This window comes from Camelus bactrianus, chromosome 4 (assembly GCF_048773025.1).
Source record: "Camelus bactrianus isolate YW-2024 breed Bactrian camel chromosome 4, ASM4877302v1, whole genome shotgun sequence".
Classification (NCBI taxonomy): Eukaryota; Metazoa; Chordata; class Mammalia; order Artiodactyla; family Camelidae; genus Camelus; species Camelus bactrianus.
Genome location: NC_133542.1, coordinates 81,964,950 through 81,992,649, shown reverse-complemented (window position 1 = coordinate 81,992,649; position 27,700 = coordinate 81,964,950).

The window sequence follows — 27,700 nt, the reverse complement described above, 5'->3', positions numbered from 1 at the left end:
GCCGTTTTTTACCTAGCTTGTTGGGAAAACAAAGTTTCTTTTCAGTTGCAAACTCCAATCCAAATATATATATGGAGAGGAACTAGCTCCAACTCGGTTTTACAGTGAAAACTGAAGGAAATTCCAACCGGCACTAGGAAACAGAGTGAGAAACCTGAAAAAAATTTTCTACTTCCACCCGTTCACTTGGTGCTAGATGAACGAACGTCTCTACACATGCTCAGTTCTGAGAGATAAGTGTGTGTGAGGGCCGTCCTTCACCTAGCTTGTTGGGAACACAAAGTTGCTTTTCAGTTGCAAACTCCACTCCATACATATATATGGGGAGGTACTAGAACCAACTCGGTTTTACAGTGAAAAATGCAGGAACTTCAACCCGGCAGTAGGAAACATACTGAGAAACCAGAGTAAAAGTTTCTCCTGCAACCAGTTCCCTTTGTGCTAGATGAACGAACGTGTCTCCACATGCTCAGTTCTGAGAGATATGTGTGTCTGAAAGCCGTCCTTCACATAGCTTGTTGGGAACACAAAGTTTCTTTTCAGTTGGAAACTCCACTCCATTCATAGATATGGGGAAGTACTAGCTCCAACTCGGTTTTACAGTGAAAACTGCAGGAACTTCAAACCGGCACTAGGAAACAGACTGAAAAACCAGAGTAAAATTTTCTCCTGCAAACCTTTCCCGTTGTGCTAGATGAACGAACGTCTCTCCACATGCTCAGTTCTGAGAGATAAGTGTGTGTGAAAGCCGTTCTTCACCTAGTTTGTAGGGAACACAAAGTTTCTTTTCAGTTGGAAACTCCACTACATACATATATATGGGGACGTACGAGCTCCAACTCGGTTTTATAGTGAAAACTGCAGGAACATCAAACCGGCACTAAGAAACAGAATGAGAAACCAGAGTAAAATTTTCTAATTCAATCCGTTCCCTTCGTGGTAGATGAACGAAATTCTCTCCACATGCTCAGTTCTGAGAGATAATTGTGTGTGAGAGCCGTCCTTCAACTAGCTTTTAGGGAACACAAAGTTTCTTTTCAGTTGCAAACTACAATCCATACATATATATGGGGAGGTACAAGAACCAACTCGGTTTTACAGTGAAAACTACAGGAAATTCAACACGGCACTACGAATCAGACTGAGAAACCAGAGTAAAAGTTTCCCTGCAACCTGTTCCCTTTGTGCTAGATAAACGAACGTCTCTCCTCATGCTCAGTTCTGAGAGATAAGTGTGTGTGAAAGCCGTCATTCACCTAGCTTGTTGGGAACACAAAGTTTCTTTTCAGTTGCAAACTCCACTCCATACATATATATGGAGAGGTACTAGTTCCAACTCGTTTTACAGTGAAAACTGCAGGAACTTCAAACCAGCAGTAGGAAACAGACTGAGAAACCAGAGAAAAAGTTTCTCCTGCAACCCGTTCCCTTTGTGCTAGATGAACGAACGTCTCTCCACATGCTCAGTTCTGAGAGGTAAGTGTGTGTAAGAGCCGTCCTTCACATAGCTTGTTGGGAACACAAAGTTTCTTTTCAGTTGCAAACTCCATTCCATACATATATATGGGGACGTACGAGCTCCAACTCGGTTTTATATTGAAAACTGCAGGAACTTCAAACCGGCACTAAGAAACAGAATGAGAAACCAGAGTAAAATTTTCTAATTCAACCCGTTCCCTTCGTGGTAGATGAACGAACTTCTCTCCACATGCTCAGTTCTGAGAGATAATTGTGTGTGAGAGCCGTCCTTCAACTAGCTTTTAGGGAACACAAAGTTTCTTTTCAGTTGCAAACTACAATCCATACATATATATGGGGAGGTACTAGAACCAACTCGGTTTTACAGTGAAAACTACAGGAAATTCAACACGGCACTACGAAACAGACTGAGAAACCAGAGTAAAAGTTTCCCTGCAACCTGTTCCCTTTGTGCTAGATAAACGAACGTCTCTCCTCATGCTCAGTTCTGAGAGATAAGTGTGTGTGAAAGCCGTCATTCACCTAGGTTGTTGGGAACACAAAGTTTCTTTTCAGTTGCAAACTCCACTCCATACATATATATGGGGATGTACTAGCTCCAACACGGATTACAGTGAAAACTGCTGGAACTTCAAACCGGCACTAGGAAACAGAGAAACCAGAGTAAAAGTTTCTCCTGCAACCTGTTCCCTTTGTGCTAGATGAACGAAAGTCTCTCCACATGCTCAGTTCTGAGAGATGAGTGTGTGTGAAAGCCGTCCTTCATCTAGCTTGTTTGGAACACAAAGTTTTTTTCAGTTGCAATCTCCAATCCATACATATATATGGGGAGGTACTAGCTCCAACTCGGTTTTACAGTGAAAACTGCAGGAACTTCAAACCGGCTCTAGGAAACAAACTAAGAAACCAGAGTAAAAGTAACTCCTGCAAACCGTTCCCTTTGTGCTAGATGAACGAACGTCTCTCCACATGTTCAGTTCTGAGAGATAAGTGTGAGTGAGAGCCGTCCTTCAACTAGCTTGTTTGGAACACAAAGTTTTTTTCAGTTGCAATCTCCAATCCATACATATATATGGGGAGGTACTAGCTCCAACTCGGTTTTACAGTGAAAACTGCAGGAACTTCAAACCGGCTCTAGGAAACAAACTAAGAAACCAGAGTAAAAGTTTCTCCTGCAACCCGTTCCCTTTCTGCTAGATGAACGAACGTCTCTCCACATGCTCAGTTCTGAGAGATAAGTGTGTGTGAAAGCCGTTTTTTACCTAGCTTGTTGGGAAAACAAAGTTTCTTTTCAGTTGCAAACTCCAATCCAAATATATATATGGAGAGGAACTAGCTCCAACTCGGTTTTACAGTGAAAACTGAAGGAAATTCCAACCGGCACTAGGAAACAGAGTGAGAAACCTGAAAAAAATTTTCTACTTCCACCCGTTCACTTGGTGCTAGATGAACGAACGTCTCTACACATGCTCAGTTCTGAGAGATAAGTGTGTGTGAGGGCCGTCCTTCACCTAGCTTGTTGGGAACACAAAGTTGCTTTTCAGTTGCAAACTCCACTCCATACATATATATGGGGAGGTACTAGAACCAACTCTGTTTTACAGTGAAAAATGCAGGAACTTCAACCCGGCAGTAGGAAACATACTGAGAAACCAGAGTAAAAGTTTCTCCTGCAACCAGTTCCCTTTGTGCTAGATGAACGAACGTGTCTCCACATGCTCAGTTCTGAGAGATATGTGTGTCTGAAAGCCGTCCTTCACATAGCTTGTTGGGAACACAAAGTTTCTTTTCAGTTGGAAACTCCACTCCATTCATAGATATGGGGAAGTACTAGCTCCAACTCGGTTTTACAGTGAAAACTGCAGGAACTTCAAACCGGCACTAGGAAACAGACTGAAAAACCAGAGTAAAATTTTCTCCTGCAAACCTTTCCCGTTGTGCTAGATGAACGAACGTCTCTCCACATGCTCAGTTCTGAGAGATAAGTGTGTGTGAAAGCCGTTCTTCACCTAGTTTGTAGGGAACACAAAGTTTCTTTTCAGTTGGAAACTCCACTACATACATATATATGGGGACGTACGAGCTCCAACTCGGTTTTATAGTGAAAACTGCAGGAACATCAAACCGGCACTAAGAAACAGAATGAGAATCCAGAGTAAAATTTTCTAATTCAATCCGTTCCCTTCGTGGTAGATGAACGAAATTCTCTCCACATGCTCAGTTCTGAGAGATAATTGTGTGTGAGAGCCGTCCTTCAACTAGCTTTTAGGGAACACAAAGTTTCTTTTCAGTTGCAAACTACAATCCATACATATATATGGGGAGGTACAAGAACCAACTCGGTTTTACAGTGAAAACTACAGGAAATTCAACACGGCACTACGAATCAGACTGAGAAACCAGAGTAAAAGTTTCCCTGCAACCTGTTCCCTTTGTGCTAGATAAACGAACGTCTCTCCTCATGCTCAGTTCTGAGAGATAAGTGTGTGTGAAAGCCGTCATTCACCTAGCTTGTTGGGAACACAAAGTTTCTTTTCAGTTGCAAACTCCACTCCATACATATATATGGAGAGGTACTAGTTCCAACTCGTTTTACAGTGAAAACTGCAGGAACTTCAAACCAGCAGTAGGAAACAGACTGAGAAACCAGAGAAAAAGTTTCTCCTGCAACCCGTTCCCTTTGTGCTAGATGAACGAACGTCTCTCCACATGCTCAGTTCTGAGAGGTAAGTGTGTGTAAGAGCCGTCCTTCACATAGCTTGTTGGGAACACAAAGTTTCTTTTCAGTTGCAAACTCCATTCCATACATATATATGGGGACGTACGAGCTCCAACTCGGTTTTATATTGAAAACTGCAGGAACTTCAAACCGGCACTAAGAAACAGAATGAGAAACCAGAGTAAAATTTTCTAATTCAACCCGTTCCCTTCGTGGTAGATGAACGAACTTCTCTCCACATGCTCAGTTCTGAGAGATAATTGTGTGTGAGAGCCGTCCTTCAACTAGCTTTTAGGGAACACAAAGTTTCTTTTCAGTTGCAAACTACAATCCATACATATATATGGGGAGGTACTGGAACCAACTCGGTTTTACAGTGAAAACTACAGGAAATTCAACACGGCACTACGAAACAGACTGAGAAACCAGAGTAAAAGTTTCCCTGCAACCTGTTCCCTTTGTGCTAGATAAACGAACGTCTCTCCTCATGCTCAGTTCTGAGAGATAAGTGTGTGTGAAAGCCGTCATTCACCTAGGTTGTTGGGAACACAAAGTTTCTTTTCAGTTGCAAACTCCACTCCATACATATATATGGGGATGTACTAGCTCCAACACGGATTACAGTGAAAACTGCTGGAACTTCAAACCGGCACTAGGAAACAGACAGAGAAACCAGAGTAAAAGTTTCTCCTGCAACCTGTTCCCTTTGTGCTAGATGAACGAAAGTCTCTCCACATGCTCAGTTCTGAGAGATGAGTGTGTGTGAAAGCCGTCCTTCAACTAGCTTGTTGGGAACACAAAGATTCTTTTCAGTTGCAAACTCCACTCCATACATATATATGGGGAGGTACTAGCTCCAACTCGGTTTTGCAGTGAAAACTGCAGGAACTTCAAACCGGCACTAGGAAACAGACTGAGAAACCAGAGTAAAATTTTCCCCTGCAACCCGTTCCCTTTGTGCTAGATGAACGAACGTCTCTCCACATGTTCAGTTCTGAGAGATAAGTGTGAGTGAGAGCCGTCCTTCAACTAGCTTGTTTGGAACACAAAGTTTTTTTCAGTTGCAATCTCCAATCCATACATATATATGGGGAGGTACTAGCTCCAACTCGGTTTTACAGTGAAAACTGCAGGAACTTCAAACCGGCTCTAGGAAACAAACTAAGAAACCAGAGTAAAAGTAACTCCTGCAACCCGTTCCCTTTGTGCTAGATGAACGAACGTCTCTCCACATGCTCAGTTCTGAGAGATAATTGCGTGTGAAAGCTGTCTTCACCTAGCTTGTTGGGAAAACAAAGTTTCTTTTCACTTGCAAACTCCACTCCATACATATTTATGGGGAGGTACTAGCTCCAACAGGGTTTTACAGTGAAAACTACAGGAACTTCAAACCGGCAGTAGGAAACAGTCTGAGAAACCAGAGTAAAAGTTTCTCCTGCAACCCGTTCCCTTTGTGCTAGATGAACGAACGTCTCTCCACATGCTCAGTTCTGAGAGATAAGTGTGTGTGAAAGCCGTCCTTCACCTAGCTTGTTGGGAACACAAAGTTTCTTTTCAGTTGCAAACTCCACTCCATACATATATATATGGAGGTAATAGCTCCAACTCTTTTTTACAGTGAAAACTGCAGGAACTTCAAACCGGCACTACGAAATAGTGTGAGAAACCAGAGTAAAAGTTTCTCCTGCTACCCGTTCCCTTTTTGCTAGATGAACGAACGTCTCTCCACATGCTCAGTTCTGAGAGATAATTGCGTGGAAAGCCGTCCTTCATCTAGCTTGTTGGGAACACAAAGTTTCTTTTCAGTTGCAAACTCCACTCCCCACATATATATGGGCAGGTACTAGCTCCAACTCGGATTTAGGTGAAAACTGCAGGAACTTCAAACCGGCACTAGGAAACAGACTGAGAAACCAGAGTAAAAGTTTTTCCTGCAACCCGTTCCCTTGGTGCTAGATGAACGTACGTCTCTCCACATGCTCAGTTCTGAGAGATATGTGTGTCTGAAAGCCGTCCTTCACATAGCTTGTTGGGAACACAAAGTTTCTTTTCAGTTGGAAACTCCACTCCATTCATAGATATGGGGAAGTACTAGCTCCAACTCGGTTTTACAGTGAAAACTGCAGGAACTTCAAACCGGCACTAGGAAACAGACTGAAAAACCAGAGTAAAATTTTCTCCTGCAAACCGTTCCCGTTGTGCTAGATGAACGAACGTCTCTCCACATGCTCCGTTCTGAGAGATAAGTGTGTGTGAAAGCCGTTCTTCACCTAGTTTGTAGGGAACACAAAGTTTCTTTTCAGTTGGAAACTCCACTCCATACATATATATGGGGACGTACGAGCTCCAACTCGGTTTTACAGTGAAAACTGCAGGAACTTCAAACCGTCACTAGGAAACAGACTGAGAAACCAGAGAAAAAGTTTCTCCTGCAACCCGTTCCCTTTTTGCTAGATGAACGAACGTCTATCCACATGCTCAGTTCTGAGAGATAAGTGTGTGTGAGAGCCGTCATTCACCTAGCTTGTTTGGAACACAAAGTTTCTTTTCAGTTGCAAACCCCACTCCATACATATATATGGGGAGGTATTAGTTCCAACTCGTTTTACAGTGAAAACTGCAGGAACTTCAAACCAGCAGTAGGAAACAGACTGAGAAACCAGAGTAAAATTTCTCCTGCAACCCGTTCCCTTTGTGCTAGATGAACGAACGTCTCTCCACATGCTCAGTTCTGAGAGGTAAGTGTGTGTGAGAGCCATTCTTCACATAGCTTGTTGGGAACACAAAGTTTCTTTTCAGTTGCAAACTCCACTCCATACATATATATGGGGACGTACGAGCTCCAACTCGGTTTTATAGTGAAAACTGCAGGAACTTCAAACCGGCACTAGGAAACAGAATGAGAAACCAGAGTAAAATTTTCTAATTCAACCCGTTCACTTTGTTTTAGATGAACGAACTTCTCTCCACATGCTCAGTTCTGAGAGATAAGTGTGTGTGAGAGCCGTCCTTCACCTAGCTTGTTGGGAACACAAAGTTTCTTTTCAGTTGCAAACTACAATCCATACATATATATGGGGAAGTACTAGAACCAACTCGGTTTTACAGTGAAAACTACAGGAAATTCAACCAGGCGCTAGGAAACAGACTGAGAAACCAGAGTAAAAGTTTCCCTGCAACCTGTTCCCTTTGTGCTAGATAAAAGAACGTCTCTCCTCATGCTCAGTTCTGAGAGATAAGTGTGTGTGAAAGCCGTCTTTCACCTAGCTTGTTGGGAACACAAATTTTCTTTTCAGTTGCAAACTCCACTCCATACATATATATGGGGACGTACGAGCTCCTACTCGGTTTTACAGTGAAAACAGCAGGAACTTCAAAACGACACTTGGAAACAGACTGAGAAACCAGAGTAAAATTTTCTAATGCCACCCGTTCCCTTTGTGCTAGATGAACGAACTTCTCTACACATGCTCAGTTATGAGAGATAAGTGTGTGTGAGAGACGTCCTTCACCTAGCTTGTTGGGAACACAAAGTTTCTTTTCAGTTGCAAACTCCACACCATAAATATATATGGGGATGTACTAGCTCCAACTCGGTTTTACAGTGAAAACTGCAGGAACTTCAAACCGGTACTAGGAAACAGACTGAGAAACCAGAAAAAAATTTTCTCCAGCAACCAGTTCATTTTGTGCTAGATGAACGAAAGTCTCTCCACATGCTCAGTTCTGGGACATAAGTGTGTGTGAGAGCCGTCCTTTACCTAGCTTGTTGGGAACACAAAGTTTCTTTTCAGTTGCAAATTCCACTCCATACATATATATGGGGAGGTACTAGCTCCAACTCGGTTTTACAGTGAAAACTGCAGGAACTTCAAACCGGCACTAGGAAACAGACTGAGAATCCAGAGTAAAATTTCTCCTGCAACCCGTTCCCCTTGTGCTAGATGAATGAAGGTCTCTCCACATGCTCAGTTCTGAGAAATAAGTGTGTGTGAAAGCCGTCCTTCACCTAGCTTGTTGGGATCACAAAGTTTCTTTTCAGTTGGAAACTCCACACCATACATATATATGGGGAGGTACTACCTCCAACTCGGTTTTACAGTGAAAACTGCAGGAACTTCAAACCGGCACTAGGAAACAGACTGAGAAACTAGAGTAAATGTTTCTCCTGCAACCCGTTCCCTTTGTGCTTGATGAACGAAATTCTCTCCACATGCTCAGTTCTGAGAGATAATTGTGTGTCAGAGCCGTCCTTCCCCTAGCTTGTTGGGAACACAAAGTTTCTTTTCAGTTGCAAACTCCACTCCATACATATATATGGGGAGGTACTAGCTCCAACTCGGTTTTAGAGTGAAAACTGCAGGAACTTCAAACCGGCACTAGGAAACAGACTGAGAAACCAGAAAAATATATTCTCCTGCAAGCCGTTCATTTTGTGCTAGATGAACGAACGTCTCTCCACATGCTCCGTTCTGAGAGAAAAGTGTGTGTGAAAGCCGTAATTCACCTATCTTGTTGGGAACACAAAGTTTCTTTTCAGTTGCAAACTCCACTCCATACATATATATGGGGAGGTAATAGCTCCAAATCGATTTTACAGTGAAAAATGCAGGAAATTCAAACCGGCACAAGGAAAGAGTCTGAGAAACCAGAGTAAATGTTTCTACTGCAACCCGTTCACTTTGTGCTAGATGAACGAACGTCTCTCCACATGCTCAGTACTGAGAGATAAGTGTGTGTGAAAGCCGACCTTCACCTAGCTTGTTGGGAACAAAAAGTTTCTTTTCAGTTGCAAAATCTAATCCATACATATATATGGGGAGGTACTAGCTCCAACTCGGTTTTATAGTGAAAACTGCAGGAATTTCATACCGGCACTTGGAAACATACTGAGAAACCAGAAAAAATTTTCCGCAGCAACCCGTTCATTTTATGCTAGATGAACGAACGTCTCTCCACATGCTCAGTTCTCAGAGAAATGTGTGTGTGAAAGCCGTCCTTCACCTAGCTTGTTGGGAACACAAAGTTTCTTTTCAGTTGCAAACTCCACTCCATACATATATATGGGCAGATACTAGCCCCAACTCGATTTTAAAGTGAAAACTGAAGGAAATTCAAACCGGCACTTGGAAACAAACTGAGAAACCAGAGTAAAAGTTTCTCCTGCCACCCTTTCCCTTTGTGCTAGATGAACGAAAGTCTCTCCACATGCTCAGTTCTGAGAGATGAGTGTGTTCAAGCCGACCTTCTCCTAGCTTGTTGGGAACACAAAGTTTCTTTTCAGTTGCAAACTCCACTCCATACATATATATGGGGACGTACGAGCTCCAACTCGGTTTTACAGTGAAAACTGCAGGAACTTCAAACCGGCACTAGGAAACAGACTGAGAAACCAGAGTAAAATTTTCTCCTGCAACCCGTTCCCTTTGTGCTAGATGAACGAACTTTTCTCCACATGCTCAGTTCTGAGTGATAAGTGTGTGTGAGATCCGTCCTTCAACTAGCTTGTTGTGAACACAAAGTTTCTTTTCAGTTGCAAACTCCACTCCATACATATATATGGGGAGGTACTAGCTCCAACTCGGTTTTACAGTGAAAACTGCATTAACTTCAACTCGGCAGTAGGAAACAGAATGAGAAACCAGAGTAATACTTTCTCCTGCAACCCGTTCCATTTGGGCTAGATGAACGAAAGTCTGTCCACATGCTAATTTCTGGGAGATAAGTATATGTGAGAGCCGTACTTCACCTAGCTTGTTGGGAACACAAAGTTTCTTTTCACTTGCAAACTCCACTCCATACATATTTATGGGGAGGTACTAGCTCCAACACAGTTTTACAGTGAAAACTACAGGAAATTCAAACCGGCAGTAGGAAAAAGACTGAGAAACCAGAGTAAAAGTTTCTCCTGCAAACCGTTCCATTAGTGCTAGACGAACGAACGTCTCTCCACATGCTCAGTTCTGAGAGATAATTGCGTGGAAAGCCGTCCTTCACTTAGCTGTTGGGAACACAAAGTTTCTTTTCAGTTGCAAACTCCACTCCACACATATATATGGGGAGGTACTAGCTCCAACTCGGTTTTGCAGTGAAAACTGCAGGAACTTCAAACCGACACTAGGAAACAGACTGAGAAACCAGAGTAAAAGTTTCTCCTGCAACCCGTTCCCTTTGTGCTAGATGAACGAACGTCTCTCCACATGCTCAGTTTTGAGAGATAAGTGTGTGTGAAAGCCGTCCTTCACCTAGCTTGTTGGGAACACAAAGTTTTTTTTCAGTTGCAAACTCCACTCCATACATATATATGGGGACGTACGAGCTCCAACTCGGTATTACAGTGAAAACTGCAGGAACTTGAAACCAGCACTAGGAAACAAACTAAGAAACCAGAGTAAAAGTTTCTCCTGACACCCGTTCCCTTTGTGCTAGATGAACGAACGTCTCTCCACATGCTCAGTTCTGAGAGATAAGTGTGTGTTAAAGCCGTCCTTCACCTAGCTTGCTGGGAACACAAATTTTCTTTTCAGTTGCAAACTCCACTCCATACATATATATGGGGACGTACGAGCTCCAACTCGGTTTTACAGTGAAAACAGCAGGAACTTCAACCCGACACTAGGAAACAGACTGAGAAACCAGAGTAAAATTTTCTAAAGCCACCCATTCCTTTGTGCTAGATGAACGAACTTCTCTACACATGCTCAGTTCTGAGAGATAAGTGTGTGTGAGAGCCTTCCTTCAACGAGCTTGTTGGGAAATCAAAGTTTCTTTTCAGTTGCAAACTCCACTCCATACATATATATGGTGACGTACGAGCTCCAACTCGGTATTACAGTGAAAACTGCAGGAACTTCAAACCGGCACTAGGAAACAGACTGAGAAACCAGAGTAAAAGTTTCTCCTGCAACCGGTTCCCTTTGTGCTAGATGAACGAACGTCTCTCCACATGCTCAGTTCTGAGAGATAAGTGTTTGTGAAAGCCGTTTTTTACCTAGCTTGTTGGGAACACAAAGTTTCTTTTCAGATGCAAACTCCAATCCAAACATATATATGGGGAGGAATTAGCTCCAACTCAGTTTTACAGTGAAAACTGCAGGAAATTCCAACCGGCACTAGGAAAAACTGAGAAACCTGAAAAAAATTTTCTCCATCAACCCGTTCACTTGGTGCTAGATGAATGAACGTTTCTCCACATGCTCAGTACTGAGAGATAAGTGTGTGTGAAAGCCGTAATTCACCTATCTTGTTGGGAACACAAAGTTTCTTTTCAGTTGCAAACTCCACTCCATACATATATATGGGGAGGTACTAGCTCCAAATCGATTTTTCAGTGAAAACTGCAGGAAATTCAAACCGGTACTAGGAAACAGTCTGAGAAACCAGAGTAAAAGTTTCTCCTGCAAACCGTTCCCTTTGTGCTAGATGAACGAAAGTCTCTCCACATGTTCAGTTCTCAGAGTAAAGTGTGTGTGAAAGCCGTCCTTCAACTAGCTTGTTGGGAACACAAAGTTTCTTTTCAGTTGCAAACTCCACTCCATATATATATATGGGGAAGTACTAGCTCCAACTCGGTTTTACAGTGAAAACTGCAGGAACTTCAAACCAGCAGTAGGAAACAGACTGAGAAACCAGAGTAAAAGTTTCTCCTGCAACCCATTCCCTTTGTGCTAGATGAACAAACGTCTCTCCACATGCTCAGTTCTGAGAGATAAGTGTGAGTGAGTGCCGTCCTTCACCTATCTTGTTTGGAACACAAAGTTTTTTCAGATGCAAATTCCAATCCATACATATATATGGGTAGTTACTAGCTCCAACTCGGTTTTACAGTGAAAACTGCAGGAACTTCAAAGCGGCACTAGGAAACAGACTGGAAAACCAGAGTAAAATTTTCTAATGCCTCCCGTTCCCTTTGTGCTAGATGAACGAAATTCTCTCCACATGCTTAGTTCTGAGAGATAAGTGTGTGTGAGAGCCATCCTTCAACTAGATTGTTGGGAACTCAAAGTTTCTTTTCAGTTGCAAACTCCACTCCATACATATATATATGGAGGTAATAGCTCCAACTCTTTTTTACACTGAAAACTGCAGGAACTTCAAACCGGCACTACGAAATAGTGTGAGAAACCAGAGTAAAAGTTTCTCCTGCTACCCGTTCCCTTTTTGCTAGATGAACGAACGTCTCTCCACATGCTCAGTTCTGAGAGATAATTGCGTGGAAAGCCGTCCTTCATCTAGCTTGTTGGGAACACAAAGTTTCTTTTCAGTTGCAAACTCCACTCCCCACATATATATGGGGAGGTACTAGCTCCAACTCGGATATAGGTGAAAACTGCAGGAACTTCAAACCGGCACTAGGAAACAGACTGAGAAACCAGAGTAAAAGTTTTTCCTGCAACCCGTTCCCTTGGTGCTAGATGAACGAACGTCTCTCCACATGCTCAGTTCTGAGAGATATGTGTGTCTGAAAGCCGTCCTTCACATAGCTTGTTGGGAACACAAAGTTTCTTTTCAGTTGGAAACTCCACTCCATTCATAGATATGGGGAAGTACTAGCTCCAACTCGGTTTTACAGTGAAAACTGCAGGAACTTCAAACCGGCACTAGGAAACAGACTGAAAAACCAGAGTAAAATTTTCTCCTGCAAACCGTTCCCGTTGTGCTAGATGAACGAACGTCTCTCCACATGCTCCGTTCTGAGAGATAAGTGTGTGTGAAAGCCGTTCTTCACCTAGTTTGTAGGGAACACAAATTTTCTTTTCAGTTGGAAACTCCACTCCATTCATAGATATGGGGAAGTACTAGCTCCAACTCGGTTTTACAGTTAAAACTGCAGGAACTTCAAACCGTCACTAGGAAACAGACTGAGAAACCAGAGAAAAAGTTTCTCCTGCAACCCGTTCCCTTTTTGCTAGATGAACGAACCTCTCTGCACATGCTCAGTTCTGAGAGATAAGTGTGAGTGAGAGCCGTCATTCACCTAGCTTGTTTGGAACACAAAGTTTCTTTTCAGTTGCAAACTCCACTCCATACATATATATGGGGAGGTATTAGTTCCAACTCGTTTTACAGTGAAAACTGCAGGAACTTCAAACCAGCAGTAGGAAACAGACTGAGAAACCAGAGTAAAAGTTTCTCCTGCAACCCGTTCCCTTTGTGCTAGATGAACGAACGTCTCTCCACATGCTCAGTTCTGAGAGGTAAGTGTGTGTGAGAGCCATTCTTCACATAGCTTGTTGGGAACACAAAGTTTCTTTTCAGTTGCAAACTCCACTCCATACATATATATGGGGACGTACGAGCTCCAACTCGGTTTTATAGTGAAAACTGCAGGAACTTCAAACCGGCACTAGGAAACAGAATGAGAAACCAGAGTAAAATTTTCTAATTCAACCCGTTCACTTTGTTTTAGATGAACGAACTTCTCTCCACATGCTCAGTTCTGAGAGATAAGTGTGTGTGAGTGCCGTCCTTCACCTAGCTTGTTGGGAACACAAAGTTTCTTTTCAGTTGCAAACTACAATCCATACATATATATGGGGAGGTACTAGAACCAACTCGTTTTTACAGTGAAAACTACAGGAGATTCAACCAGGCACTAAGAAACAGACTGAGAAACCAGAGTAAATGTTTCCCTGCAACCTGTTCCCTTTGTGCTAGATAAAAGAACGTCTCTCCTCATGCTCAGTTCTGAGAGATAAGTGTGTGTGAAAGCCGTCTTTCACCTAGCTTGTTGGGAACACAAAGTTTCTTTTCAGTTGCAAACTCCACTCCATACATATATATGGGGATGTACGAGCTCCTAGTCGGTTTTACAGTGAAAACAGCAGGAACTTCAAACCGACACTTGGAAACAGACTGAGAAACCAGAGTAAAATTTTCTAATGCCACCCGTTCCCTTTGTGCTAGATGAACGAACTTCTCTACACATGCTCAGTTATGAGAGATAAGTGTGTGTGAGAGCCTTCCTTCAATGAGCTTGTTGGGAACTCAAAGTTTCTTTTCAGTTGCAAACTCCACTCCATACATATATATGGGGACGTACGAGCTCCAAGTCGGTATTACAGTGAAAACTGCAGGAAATTCAAACCGGCACTAGGAAACAGACTGAGAAACCTGAAAAAAATTTTCTCCTTCCACCCGTTCACTTGGTGCTAGATGAACGAACGTCTCTCCACATGTTCAGTTCTGAGAGATATGTGTGTGTGAAAGCCGTAATTCAGCTATATTGTTCGGAACACAAAGTTTCTTTTCAGTTGCAAACTCCACTCCATACATATATATGGGGAGTTACTAGCTCCAAATCGATTTTACAGTGAAAACTGCAGGAAATTCAAACCGTTACTAGGAAACAGTGTGAGAAACCGGAGTAACAGTTTCTCCTGCAAACCGTTCCCTTTGTTCTAGATGAACGAAAGTCTCTCCACATGCTGAGTTCTCAGAGAAAATTGTGTGTGAAAGCCGTCCTTCAACTAGCTTGTTGGGAACACAAAGTTTCTTTTCAGTTGCAAACTCCACTCCATATATATATATGGGGAAATACTAGCTCCAACTCGGTTTTTCAGTGAAAACTGCAGGAACTTCAAACCGGCACTAGGAAACAGACTGAGAAACCAGAGTAAAAGTTTCTCCTGCAACCCGTTCCTTTGTGCTAGATGAACGAACGTCTCTCCACATGCTCAGTTCTGAGAGATATGTGTGAGTGAGTGCCGTCCTTCACCTAGCTTGTTTTGAACACAAAGTTTTTTTCAGATGCAAACTCCAATCCATACATATTTATGGGGAGGTACTAGCTCCAACTCGGTTTTACAGTGAAAACTGCAGGAAATTCAAACCGGCACAAGAAACAAACTAAGATATCAGAGTAAAAGTTTCTTCTGCAAAACGATCACTTTGTGCTAGATGAACGAATGTCTCTCCACGTGCTCAGTTCTGAGAGATAAGTGTGTGTGAAAGCCGTCCTTCAAGTACCTTGTTGGGAACACAAATTTCTTTTCAGTTGCAAACTGCTCTCCATACATATATATGGGATCGTACGAGCTCCAACTCGGTTTTACAGTGAAAACAGCAGGAACTTCAAACCGGCAGTAGGAACACACTGAGAAACCAGAGTAAAAGTTTCTCCTGCATCATGTTCCCTTAGTGCTTGATGAATGATCTTCTCTCCACATGCTCAGTTCTGAGAGATAAGTGTGTGTTAAAGCCGTGCTTCAACTTGCTTGTTGGGAACACAAAGTTTCTTTTAGTTGGTAACTCCAATCCATATATATATATGGGGACGTACGAGCTCCAACTCGGTTTTACATTGAAAACTGCAGGAAGTTCAAACCGGCACTAGCAAACAGACTGAGAAACCAGAGTAAAAGTTTCTAATGAAACCCGTTTCCTTTGTGCTAGATGAACGAATTTCTCTCCACATGCTCAGTTCTGAGTGATAATTGTGTGTGAGAGCCGTATTTCAACTAGCTTGTTGGGAACACAAAGTTTCTTTTCAGATGCAAACTCGTATCCATACATATATATGGGGAGGTACTAGCTCCAACTCGGTTTTACAGTGAAAAATGCAGGAACTTCAAACCGGCACTAGGAAATAGACTGAGAAACCAGAATAAAAGTTTCCCCTGCAACCCGTTCCCTTTGTGCTAGATGAACGAACGTCTCTCCACATGCTCAGTTCTGAGAGATAATTGTGGGTGAAAGCCGTCCTTCTCCAAGATTGTTGGGAACACAAAGTTTCTTTTCATTTGCAAACTCCACTCCATACATATATATGGGGAGGTACTAGCACCAACACGGTTTTACAGTTAAAACTGCAGGAACTTCAAACCGGCAGTAGGATACAGACTGAGAAACCAGAGAAATAGTTTCTACTGCAACCCGTTCCCTTTGTGCTAGATGAAAGAAAGTCTCTCCAAATGCTCAGTTCTGAGAGACAAGTGTGTGTGAAAGCCGTCCTTCACCTAGCTTGTTGGGAACACAAAGTTTCTTTTCAGTTGCAAACTCCACTCCATACATATATATGGGGATGTACTAGCTCCAGCTCGGATTTACAGTGAAAACTGCAGGAACTTCAAACCGGCACTAGGAAACAGACTGAGAAACCAGTGTAAAAGTTTCTCCTGCAACCCGTTCCCTTTTTGCTAGATGAACGAACGTCTCTCCACATGCTCAGTTCTGAGAAATAAGCGTGTGTGAGAGCCGTCTTTCACCTAGCTTGTTGGGAACTCAAAGTTTTTTTTCAGTTGCAAACTCCACACCATAAATATATATGGGGAGGTACTAGCTCCAACTCGGTTTTACAGTGAAAACTGCAGGAACTTCAAACCGGTACTAGGAAACAGACTGAGAAACCAGAAAAAAATTTTCTCCAGCAACCAGTTCATTTTGTGCTAGATGAACGAACGTCTCTCCACATGCTCAGTTCTGGGACATAAGTGTGTGTGAGAGCCGTCCTTTACCTAGCTTGTTGGGAACACAAAGTTTCTTTTCAGTTGCAAATTCCACTCCATACATATATATGGGGAGGTACTAGCTCCAACTCGGTTTTACAGTGAAAACTGCAGGAACTTCAAACCGGCACTAGGAAACAGACTGAGAATCCAGAGTAAAATTTCTCCTGCAACCCGTTCCCCTTGTGCTAGATGAATGAAGGTCCCTCCACATGCTCAGTTCTGAGAAATAAGTGTGTGTGAAAGCTGTCCTTCACCTAGCTTGTTGGGATCACAAAGTTTCTTTTCAGTTGGAAACTCCACACCATACATATATATGGGGAGGTACTAGCTCCAACACGGTTTTACAGTGAAAACTGCAGGAACTTCAAACCGGCACTAGGAAACAGACTGAGAAACTAGAGTAAATGTTTCTCCTGCAACCCGTTCCCTTTGTGCTTGATGAACGAAATTCTCTCCACATGCTCAGTTCTGAGAGATAATTGTGTGTGAGAGCCGTCCTTCCCCTAGCTTGTTGGGAACACAAAGTTTCTTTTCAGTTGCAAACTCCACTCCATACATATATATGGGGAGGTACTAGCTCCAACTCGGTTTTACAGTGAAAACTGCAGGAACTTCAAACCGGCACTAGGAAACATACTGAGAAACCAGAAAAATATATTCTCCTGCAACCCGTTCATTTTGTGCTAGATGAACGAACGTCTCTCCACATGCTCCGTTCTGAGAGAAAAGTGTGTGTGAAAGCCGTAATTCACCTATCTTGTTGGGAACACAAAGTTTCTTTTCAGTTGCAAACCCCACTCCATACATATATATGGGGAGGTAATAGCTCCAAATCGATTTTACAGTGAAAAATGCAGGAAATTCAAACCGGCACTAGGAAAGAGTCTGAGAAACCAGAGTAAATGTTTCTACTGCAACCCGTTCACTTTGTGCTAGATGAACGAACGTCTCTCCACATGCTCAGTACTGAGAGATAAGTGTGTGTGAAAGCCGACCTTCACCTAGCTTGTTGGGAACAAAAAGTTTCTTTTCAGTTGCAAAATCCAATCCATACATATATATGGGTAGGTACTAGCTCCAACTCGGTTTTATAGTGAAAACTGCAGGAATTTCATACCGGCACTAGGAAACATACTGAGAAACCAGAAAAAATTTTCCCCAGCAACCCGTTCATTTTATGCTAGATGAACGAACGTCTCTCCACATGCTCAGTTCTCAGAGAAATGTGTGTGTGAAAGCCGTCCTTCACCTAGCTTGTTGGGAACACAAAGTTTCTTTTCAGTTGCAAACTCCACTCCATACATATATATGGGGACGTACGAGCTCCAACTCGGTATTACAGTGAAAACTGCAGGAACTTCAAACCAGCACTAGGAAACAAACTAAGAAACCAGAGTAAAAGTTTCTCCTGACACCCGTTCCCTTTGTGTTAGATGAACGAACGTCTCTCCACATGCTCAGTTCTGAGAGATAATTGTGTGTTAAAGCCGTCCTTCACCTAGCTTGTTGGGAACACAAATTTTCTTTTCAGTTGCAAACTCCACTCCATACATATATATGGGGACGTACTAGCTCCAACTCGGTTTTACAGTGAAAACAGCAGGAACTTCAACCCGACACTAGGAAACAGACTGAGAAACCAGAGTAAAATTTTCAAATGCCACCCGTTCCTTTGTGCTAGATGAATGAACTTCTCTACACATGCTCAGTTCTGAGAGATAAGTGTGTGTGAGAGCCTTCCTTCAACGATCTTGTTGGGAAATCAAAGTTTCTTTTCAGTTGCAAACTCCACTCCATACATATATATGGGGACGTACGAGCTCCAACTCGGTATTACAGTGAAAACTGCAGGAACTTCAAACCGGCACTAGGAAACAGACTGAGAAACCAGAGTAAAAGTTTCTCCTGCAACCGGTTCCCTTTGTGCTAGATGAACGAACGTCTCTCCACATGCTCAGTTCTGAGAGATATGTGTTTGTGAAAGCCGTTTTTTACCTAGCTTGTTGGGAACACAAAGTTTCTTTTCAGATGCAAACTCCAATCCAAACATATATATGGGGAGGAACTAGCTCCAACTCAGTTTTACAGTGAAAACTGCAGGAAATTCCAACCGGCACTAGGAAAAACTGAGAAACCTGAAAAAAATTTTCTCAATCAACCCGTTCACTTGGTGCTAGATGAACGAACGTCTCTCCACATGTTCAGTTCTCAGAGAAAAGTGTGTGTGAAAGCTGTCCTTCAACTAGCTTGTTGGGAACACAAAGTTTCTTTTCAGTTGCAAACTCCACTCCATATATATATATGGGGAAGTACTAGCTCCAACTCGGTTTTACAGTGAAAACTGCAGGAACTTCAAACCGGAACTAGGAAACAGACTGAGAAACCAGAGTAAAAGTTTCTCCTGCAACCCGTTCCCTTTGTGCTAGATGAACAAACGTCTCTCCACATGCTCAGTTCTGAGAGATAAGTGTGAGTGAGTGCCGTCCTTCACCTAGCTTGTTTGGAACACAAAGTTTTTTTCAGATGCAAATTCCAATCCATACATATATATGGGGAGGTACTAGCTCCAACTCGGTTTTACAGTGAAAACTGCAGGAACTTCAAAGCGGCACTAGGAAACAGACTGGAAATCCAGAGTAAAATTTTCTAATGCCACCCGTTCCCTTTGTGCTAGATGAACGAAATTCTCTCCACATGCTTAGTTCTGAGAGATAAGTGTGTGTGAGAGCCGTCCTTCAACTAGATTGTTGGGAACTCAAAGTTTCTTTCAGTTGCATACTCCACTCCTTACATATATATGGGGAGGTACTAGCTCCAACTCGGTTTTACAGTGAAAACTGCAGGAACTTCAAACCGGCACTAGGAAACAGACTGAGAAACCAGAATAAAAGTTTCTCCTGCAACCCGTTCCCTTTGTGCTACATGAACGAACGTCTCTCCACATGCTCAGTTCTGAGAGATAAGTGTGTGTGAAAGCCGTCCTTCACCTACCTTGTTGGGAACACAAAGTTTCTTTTCAGTTGCAAACTCCACTCCATACATATATATGGGGACGTACGAGCTCCCACTCGGTATTACAGGGAAAACTGCAGGAACTTCAACCCGACACTAGGAAACAGACTGAGAAACCAGAGTAAAATTTTCTAATGCCACCCGTTCCTTAGTGCTAGATGAACGAACTTCTCTACACATGCTCAGTTCTGAGAGATAAGTGTGTGTGAGAGCCTTCCTTCAACGAGCTTGGGAACTCAAAGTTTCTTTTTAGTTGCAAACTCCACTCCATACATATATATGGGGACGTACGAGCTCCAACTCGGTATTACATTGAAAACTGCAGGAAATTCAAACCGGCACTAGGAAACAGACTGAGAAACCAGAGTAAAAGTTACTCCTGCAACCGGTTCCCTTTGTGCTAGATGAACGAACGTCTCTCCACATGCTCAGTTCTGAGAGATAAGTGTTTGTGAAAGCCGTTTTTTACCTTGCTTGTTGGGAACACAAAGTTTCTTTTCAGATGCAAACTCCAATCCAAACATATATATGGGGAGGAACTAGCTCCAATTCGGTTTTACAGTGAAAACTGCAGGAAATTCCAACCGGCACTAGGAAAAACTGAGAAAGCTGAAAAAATTTTCTCCTTCAACCCGTTCACTTGGTGCTAGATGAACGAACGTCTCTCCACATGCTCAGTACTGAGAGATAAGTGTGTGTGAAAGCCGTAATTCACCTATCTTGCTGGGAACACAAAGTTTCTTTTCAGTTGCAAACTCCACTCCATACATATGTATGGGGAAGTACTAGCTCCAAATCGATTTTACAGTGAAAACTGCGGGAAATTCAAACCGGTACTAGGAAACAGTCTGAGAAACCAGAGTAAAAGTTTCTCCTGCAAACCGTTCCCTTTGTGCTAGATGAACGAAAGTCTCTCCACATGTTCAGTTCTCAGAGAAAAGTGTGTGTGAAAGCCGTCCTTCAACTAGCTTGTTGGGAACACAAAGTTTCTTTTCAGTTGCAAACTCCACTCCATATATATATATGGGGAAGTACTAGCTCCAACTCGGTTTTACAGTGAAAACTGCAGGAACTTCAAACCGGCACTAGGAAACAGACTGAGAAACCAGAGTAATAGTTACTCCTGCAACCCGTTCCCTTTGTGCTAGATGAACAAACGTCTCTCCACATGCTCAGTTCTGAGAGATAATTGTGAGTGAGTGCCGTCCTTCACCTAGCTTGTTTGGAACACAAAGTTTCTTTTCAGTTGAAAACTCCACTCCATACATATATATGGGGAGGAAATAGCTCCATCTCGGTTTAACAGTGAAAACTGCAGGAAATTCCAACCGGCACTAGGAAAAACTGAGAAAGCTGAAAAAATTTTCTCCTTCAACCCATTCACTTGGTGCTAGATGAACGAACGTCTCTCCACATGCTCAGTACTGAGAGATAAGTGTGTGTGAAAGCCGTAATTCACCTATCTTGTTGGGAACACAAAGTTTCTTTTCAGTTGCAAACTCCACTCCATTCATATATATGGGGAGGTACGAGCTCCAACACTTTTTTACAGTGAAAACTGCAGGAAATTCAAACCGGCACTAGGAAACAGACTGAGAAACAAGAGTAAAAGTTTCTCCTGCAAACCGTTCCCATTGTGCTTGATGAAAGAACGTCTATCCACATGCTCAGATCTGAGAGATACGTGAGTGTGAAAGCCGTCCTTCACCTAGCTTGTTGGGAACACAAAGTTTCTTTTCAGTTGAAAACTCCACTCCATACATATATATGGGGAGGAAATAGCTCCATCTCGGTTTAACAGTGAAAACTGCAGGTACTTCAAACCGGCACTAGGAAACAGACTGAGAAAGCAGAGTAAAACTTTCTCCTGCAATCCGTTTTCTTTGTGCTAGATGAACGAAAGTCTCTCCACATGCACAGTTCTGAGAGATATGTGTGTGTGAAAGCCTTCCTTCAACCAGCTTGTTGGGAACACAAAGTTTCTTTTGAGTTGCTAACACTACTCCATACATATATATGGGAAGGTACTAGCTCCAACTAAGTTTTACAGTGAAAACTGCAGAAACTTCAAACCGGCACTAGGAAAGAGTCTGAGAAACCAGAGTAAAATTTTCTCCTGCAACCCGTTCCCTTTGTGCTAGATGAACGAAAGTCTCTCCACATGCTCAGTTCTGAGAAATAAGTGTGTGTGAAAGCCTTACTTCAACCAGCAGTTGGGAACACAAAGTTTCTTTTGAGTTGCTAACACCACTCCATACATATATATGGGGAGGTACAAGCTCCAACTAAGTTTTACAGTGAAAACTGCAGGAACTTCAAACCGGCACTAGGAAACAGCCTGAGAAACCAGAGTAAAATTTTCTCCTGCAACCCGTTCCCTTTGTGCTAGATGAACGAACGTCTCTCCACATGCTCAGTTCTGAGAGATAATTGTGTGTGAAAGCCGTCCTTCACATAGCTTGTTGGGAACACAAAGTTTCTTTTCAGTTGCAAACTCCACTCCATACTTATATATAGGGAGTTTATAGCTCCAAATCGATTTTACAGTGAAAACTGCAGGAACTTCAAACTGGCAGTAGGAAAGAGACTGAGAAACCAGAGTAAAAGTTTCCCCTGCAACCCGTTCCCTTTGTGCTAGATGAACGAACGTCTCTCCACATGCTCATTTCTGAGAGATAAGTGTGCGTGAAAGCCGTCCTTCACCTGCTTGTTGGGAACACAAAAATTCTTTTCAGTTGCAAACTCCACTCCATACATATATATGTGGATGTACTAGCTCCATAATCGGTTTTACAGTGAAAATTGCTGGAACATCAAACCGGCACTAGGAAACAGACTGAGAAAACAGAGTAAAAATTTCATCCCGTTCCCTTTGTGCTAGATGAATGAACGTCTCTCCACATGCTCAGTTCTGAGAGATAAATGTGTGTTAAAGCCGAACCTCACATATCTTGTTGGGAACACAATGTTTCTTTTCAGTTGCAGACTCCAATCCATACATATATATGATGAGGTACTAGCTTGAACTCGGTTTTACAGTGAAAAATGCAGGAATTTCAAACCGGCAGTAGGAAACACACTGAGAAACCAGAGTAAAATTTCTCCTGCAAACTGTTCCCTTTGTGCTTGATGAACGATCGTCTCTCCACATGCTCAGTTCTGAGAGATAAGTGCGTATGAAAGCCGTCCTTCACATAGCTTGTTGGGAACACAAAGTTTCTTTTCAGTTGCAAACACCAATCCAAACATATATATGGGTAGGATCTAGCTCCAACACGGTTTTACAGTGAAAACTGCAGGAAATTCCAACCGGCACTAGGAAACTGACTGAGAAACCTGAAAAAAATTTTCTCCTTCAACCCGTTCAATTCGTGCTAGATGAACGAACGTCTCTCCACATGCTCAGTACTGAGAGATAAGTGTGTGTGAAAGCCGTAATTCACCTATCTTGTTGGGAACACAAAGTTTCTTTTCAGTTGCAAACTCCACTCCATACATATATATGGGGTGGTACTAGCTCCAAATCGATTTTACAGTGAAAACTGCAGGAAATTCAAACCGGTACTAGGAATCAGTCTGAGAAACCAGAGTAAAAGTTTCTCCTGCAAACCGTTCCCTTTGTGCTAGATGAACGAAAGTCTCTCCACATGCTCAGTTCTCAGAGAAAAGTGTGTGTGAAAGCCGTCCTTCAACTAGCTTGTTGGGAACACAAAGTTTCTTTTCAGTTGCAAACTCCACTCCATACATATATATGGGGAGGAAATAGCTCCAAATCGGTTTAACAGTGAAAACTGCAAGTACTTCAAACCGGCACTAGGAAACAGACTGAGAAACCAGAGTAAAAGTTCCTCCTGCAACCCGTTTTCTTTGTGCTAGATGAACGAACGTCTCTCCACATGCACATTTCTGAGAGATATGTGTGTCTGAAAGCCGCCATTCACCTAGCTTGTTGGGAACACAAAGTTTCTTTTCAGTTGCAAACTCCACTCCATACATATATATGGGGAGGTACTAGCTTGAACTCGGTTTTACAGTGAAAAATGCAGGAATTTCAAACCGGCAGTAGGAAACACACTGAGAAACCAGAGTAAAAGTTTCTCCTGCAAACTGTTCCCTTTGTGCTTGATGAACGATCGTCTCTCCACATGCTCAGTTCTGAGAGATAAGTGCGTATGAAAGCCGTCCTTCACCTAGCTTGTTGGGAACACAAAGTTTCTTTTCATTTGCAAACTCCACTCCATACATATATATGGGGAGGTACTAGCTCCGAATCGATTTTACAGTGAAAACTGCAGGAAATTCAAATCGGTACTAGGAAACAGTCTGAGAAACCGGAGTAAAAGTTTCTCCTGCAACCCGTTCCCTTTGTGCTAGATGAACGAACGTCTCTCCACATGCTCAGTTCTGAGAGATAAGTGTGTGTGAAGCTGTCCTTCACCTAGCTTGTTGGGAACACAAAGTTGCTTTTCAGTTGCAAACTCCACTCCATACATATATATGGGGGGTTACTAGCTCCAACTCGGTTTTACAGTGAAAAATGCAGGAACTTCAAACCAGCAGTAGGAAACATACTGAGAAACCAGAGTAAAAGTTTCTCCTGCAACCCGTTCCCTTTGTGCTAGATGAACGAACGTCTCTCCACATGCTCAGTTCTGAGAGATAATTGCGTGTGAAAGCCGTCTTCACCTAACTTGTTGGGAAAACAAAGTTTCTTTTCACTTGCAAACTCCACTCCATACATATTTATGGGGAGGTACTAGTTCCAACTCGGTATTATAGTGAAAACTACAGGAACTTCAAACCGGCAGTAGGAAACAGACTGAGAAACCAGAGTAAAATTTCACCTGCAACCCGTTCCCTTTCTGCTAGATGAACGAACGTCTCTCCACATGCTCAGTTCTGAGAGATAAGTGTGTGTGAAAGCCGTTTTTTACCTAGCTTGTTGGGAAAACAAAGTTTCTTTTCAGTTGCAAACTCCAATCCAAACATAAATATGGGGAGGAACTAGCTCCAACTCGGTTTTACAGTGAAAACTGAAGGAAATTCCAACCGGCACTAGGAAACAGACTGAGAAACCTGAAAATAATTTTCTCCTTCCACCCGTTCACTTGGTGCTAGATGAACGAACGTCTCTACACATGCTCAGTTCTGAGAGATAAGTGTGTGTGAGGGCCGTCCTTCACCTAGCTTGTTGGGAACACAAAGTTGCTTTTCAGTTGCAAACTCCACTCCATACATATATATGGGGAGTTACTAGCTCCAACTCGGTTTTACAGTGAAAAATGCAGGAACTTCAAACAGGCAGTAGGAAACATACTGAGAAACCAGAGTAAAAGTTTCTCCTGCAACCCGTTCCCTTTGTGCTAGATGAACGAACGTCTCTCCACATGCTCAGTTCTGAGAGATAAGTGTGTGTGAAAGCCGTCCTTCTACTAGCTTGTTGGGAACACAAAGATTCTTTTCAGTTGCAAACTCCACTCCATACATATATATGGGGAGGTACTAGCTCCAACTCGGTTTTGCAGTGAAAACTGCAGGAACTTCAAACCGGCACTAGGAAACAGACTGAGAAACCAGAGTAAAAGTTTCTCCTGCAACCCGTTCCCTTTGTGCTAGATGAACGAACGTCTCTCCACATGTTCAGTTCTGAGAGATAAGTGTGAGTGAGAGCCGTCCTTCAACTAGCTTGTTTGGAACACAAAGTTTTTTTCAGTTGCAATCTCCAATCCATACATATATATGGGGAGTTACTAGCTCCAACTCGGTTTTACAGTGAAAACTGCAGGAACTTCAAACCGGCTCTAGGAAACAAACTAAGAAACCAGAGTAAAAGTTGCTCCTGCAAACCGTTCCCTTTGTGCTAGATGAACGAACGTCTCTCCACATGCTCACTTCTGAGAGATAAGTGTGTGTGAAACCGTCCTTCACCTAGCTTGTTAGGAACACAAATTTTCTTTTCAGTTGCAAACTCCACTCCATTCATATATATGGGGACGTACGAGTTCCAACTCGGTAGTACAGTGAAAACTGCAGGAAATTCAAACCGGCACTAGGAAACAGACTGAGAAACCAGAGTAAAATTTTCTCCTGCAACCCGTTCCCTTTGTGCTAGATGAACGAACGTCTCTCCACATGCTCAGTTCTGAGAGGTAAGTGTGTGTGAGAGCCGTCCTTCACATAGCTTGTTGGGAACACAAATTTTCTTTTCAGTTGCAAACTCCACTCCATACATATATATGGGGAAGTACGAGCTCCAACTCGGTTTTATAGTGAAAACTGCAGGAACTTCAAACCGGCACTAGGAAACAGAATGAGAAACCAGAGTAAAATTTTCTAATTCAACCCGTTCCCTTTGTGGTAGATGAACGAACTTCTCTCCACATGCTCAGTTCTGAGAGATAAGTGTGTGAGAGCCGTCCTTCAACTAGCTTTTAGGGAACACAAAGTTTCTTTTCAGTTGCAAACTCCACTCCATACATATATATGGTGATTTACTAGAACCAACTCGGTTTTACAGTGAAAACTACAGGAAATTCAACCCGGCACAAGGAAACAGACTGAGAAACCAGAGTAAAAGTTTCCCTGCAACCCGTTCCCTTTGTGCTAGATAAACGAACGTCTCTCCACATGCTCAGTTCTGAGAGATAAGTGTGTGTGAAAGCCGTCTTTCACCTAGGTTGTTGGGAACACAAAGTTTCTTTTCAGTTGCAAACTCCAATCCATACATATATATGGGGAGGTACAAGCTCCAACACGGTTTTACAGTGAAAATTGCAGGAAATTCAAACCGGCACTAGGAAACAGTCTGAGAAACCAGAGTAAATGTTTCTCCTGCAATACGTTTCCTTTGTGCTAGATGAACGAACGTTTCTCCACATGCTCAGTTCTGAGAGATAAGTGCGTGTGAAAGCTGAACTTCACCTTACTTTTTGGGAACACAAAGTTTCTTTTCAGTTGCAGACTCCACTCCATACATATATATGGGGATGTACTAGCTCCAACACGGATTACAGTGAAAACTGCAGGAAGTTCAAACCATCACTAGGAAACAGACAGAGAAACCAGAGTAAAAGTTTCTCCTGCAACCTGTTCCCTTTGTGCTAGATGAACGAACGTCTCTCCACATGCTCAGTTCTGAGAGATAAGTGTGTGTGAAAGCCGTCCTTCAACTAGCTTGTTGGGAACACAAAGATTCTTTTCAGTTGCAAACTCCACTCCATACATATATATGGGTATGTACTAGCTCCAACTCGGTTTTGCAGTGAAAACTGCAGGAACTTCAAACCAGCATTAGGAAACAGACTGAGAAACCAGAGTAAAAGTTTCTCCTGCAACCCGTTCCCTTTGTGCTAGATGAACGAACGTCTCTCCACAGGTTCAGTTCTGAGAGATAAATGTGAGAGCCGTCCTTCAACTAGCTTGTTTGGAACACAAAGTTTTTTTCAGTTGCAATCTCCAATCCATACATATATATGGGGAGGTAGTAGCTCCAACTCGGTTTTGCAGTGAAAACTGCAGGAACTTCAAACCGGCACTAGGAAACAGACTGAGAAACCAGAGTAAAATTTTCCCCTGCCACCCGTTCCATTTGTGCTAGATGAACGAACGTCTCTCCACATGCTCAGTTCTGAGAGGTAAGTGTGTGTGAGAGCCGTCCTTCACATAGCTTGTTGGGAACACAAATTTTCTTTTCTGTTGCAAACTCCACTCCATACATATATATGGGGACGTACGAGCTCCAACTCGGTTTTATAGTGAAAACTGCAGGAACTTCAAACCGGCACTAGGAAACAGAATGAGAAACCAGAGTAAAATTTTCTAATTCAACCCGTTCCCTTTGTGGTAGATGAACGAACTTCTCTCCACATGCTCAGTTCTGAGAGATAATTGTGTGTGAGAGCCGTCCTTCAACTAGCTTTTAGGGAACACAAAGTTTCTTTTCAGTTGAAAACTCCACTCCATACATATATATGGGGAGGAAATAGCTCCATCTCGGTTTAACAGTGAAAACTGCAGGTACTTCAAACCGGCACTAGGAAAC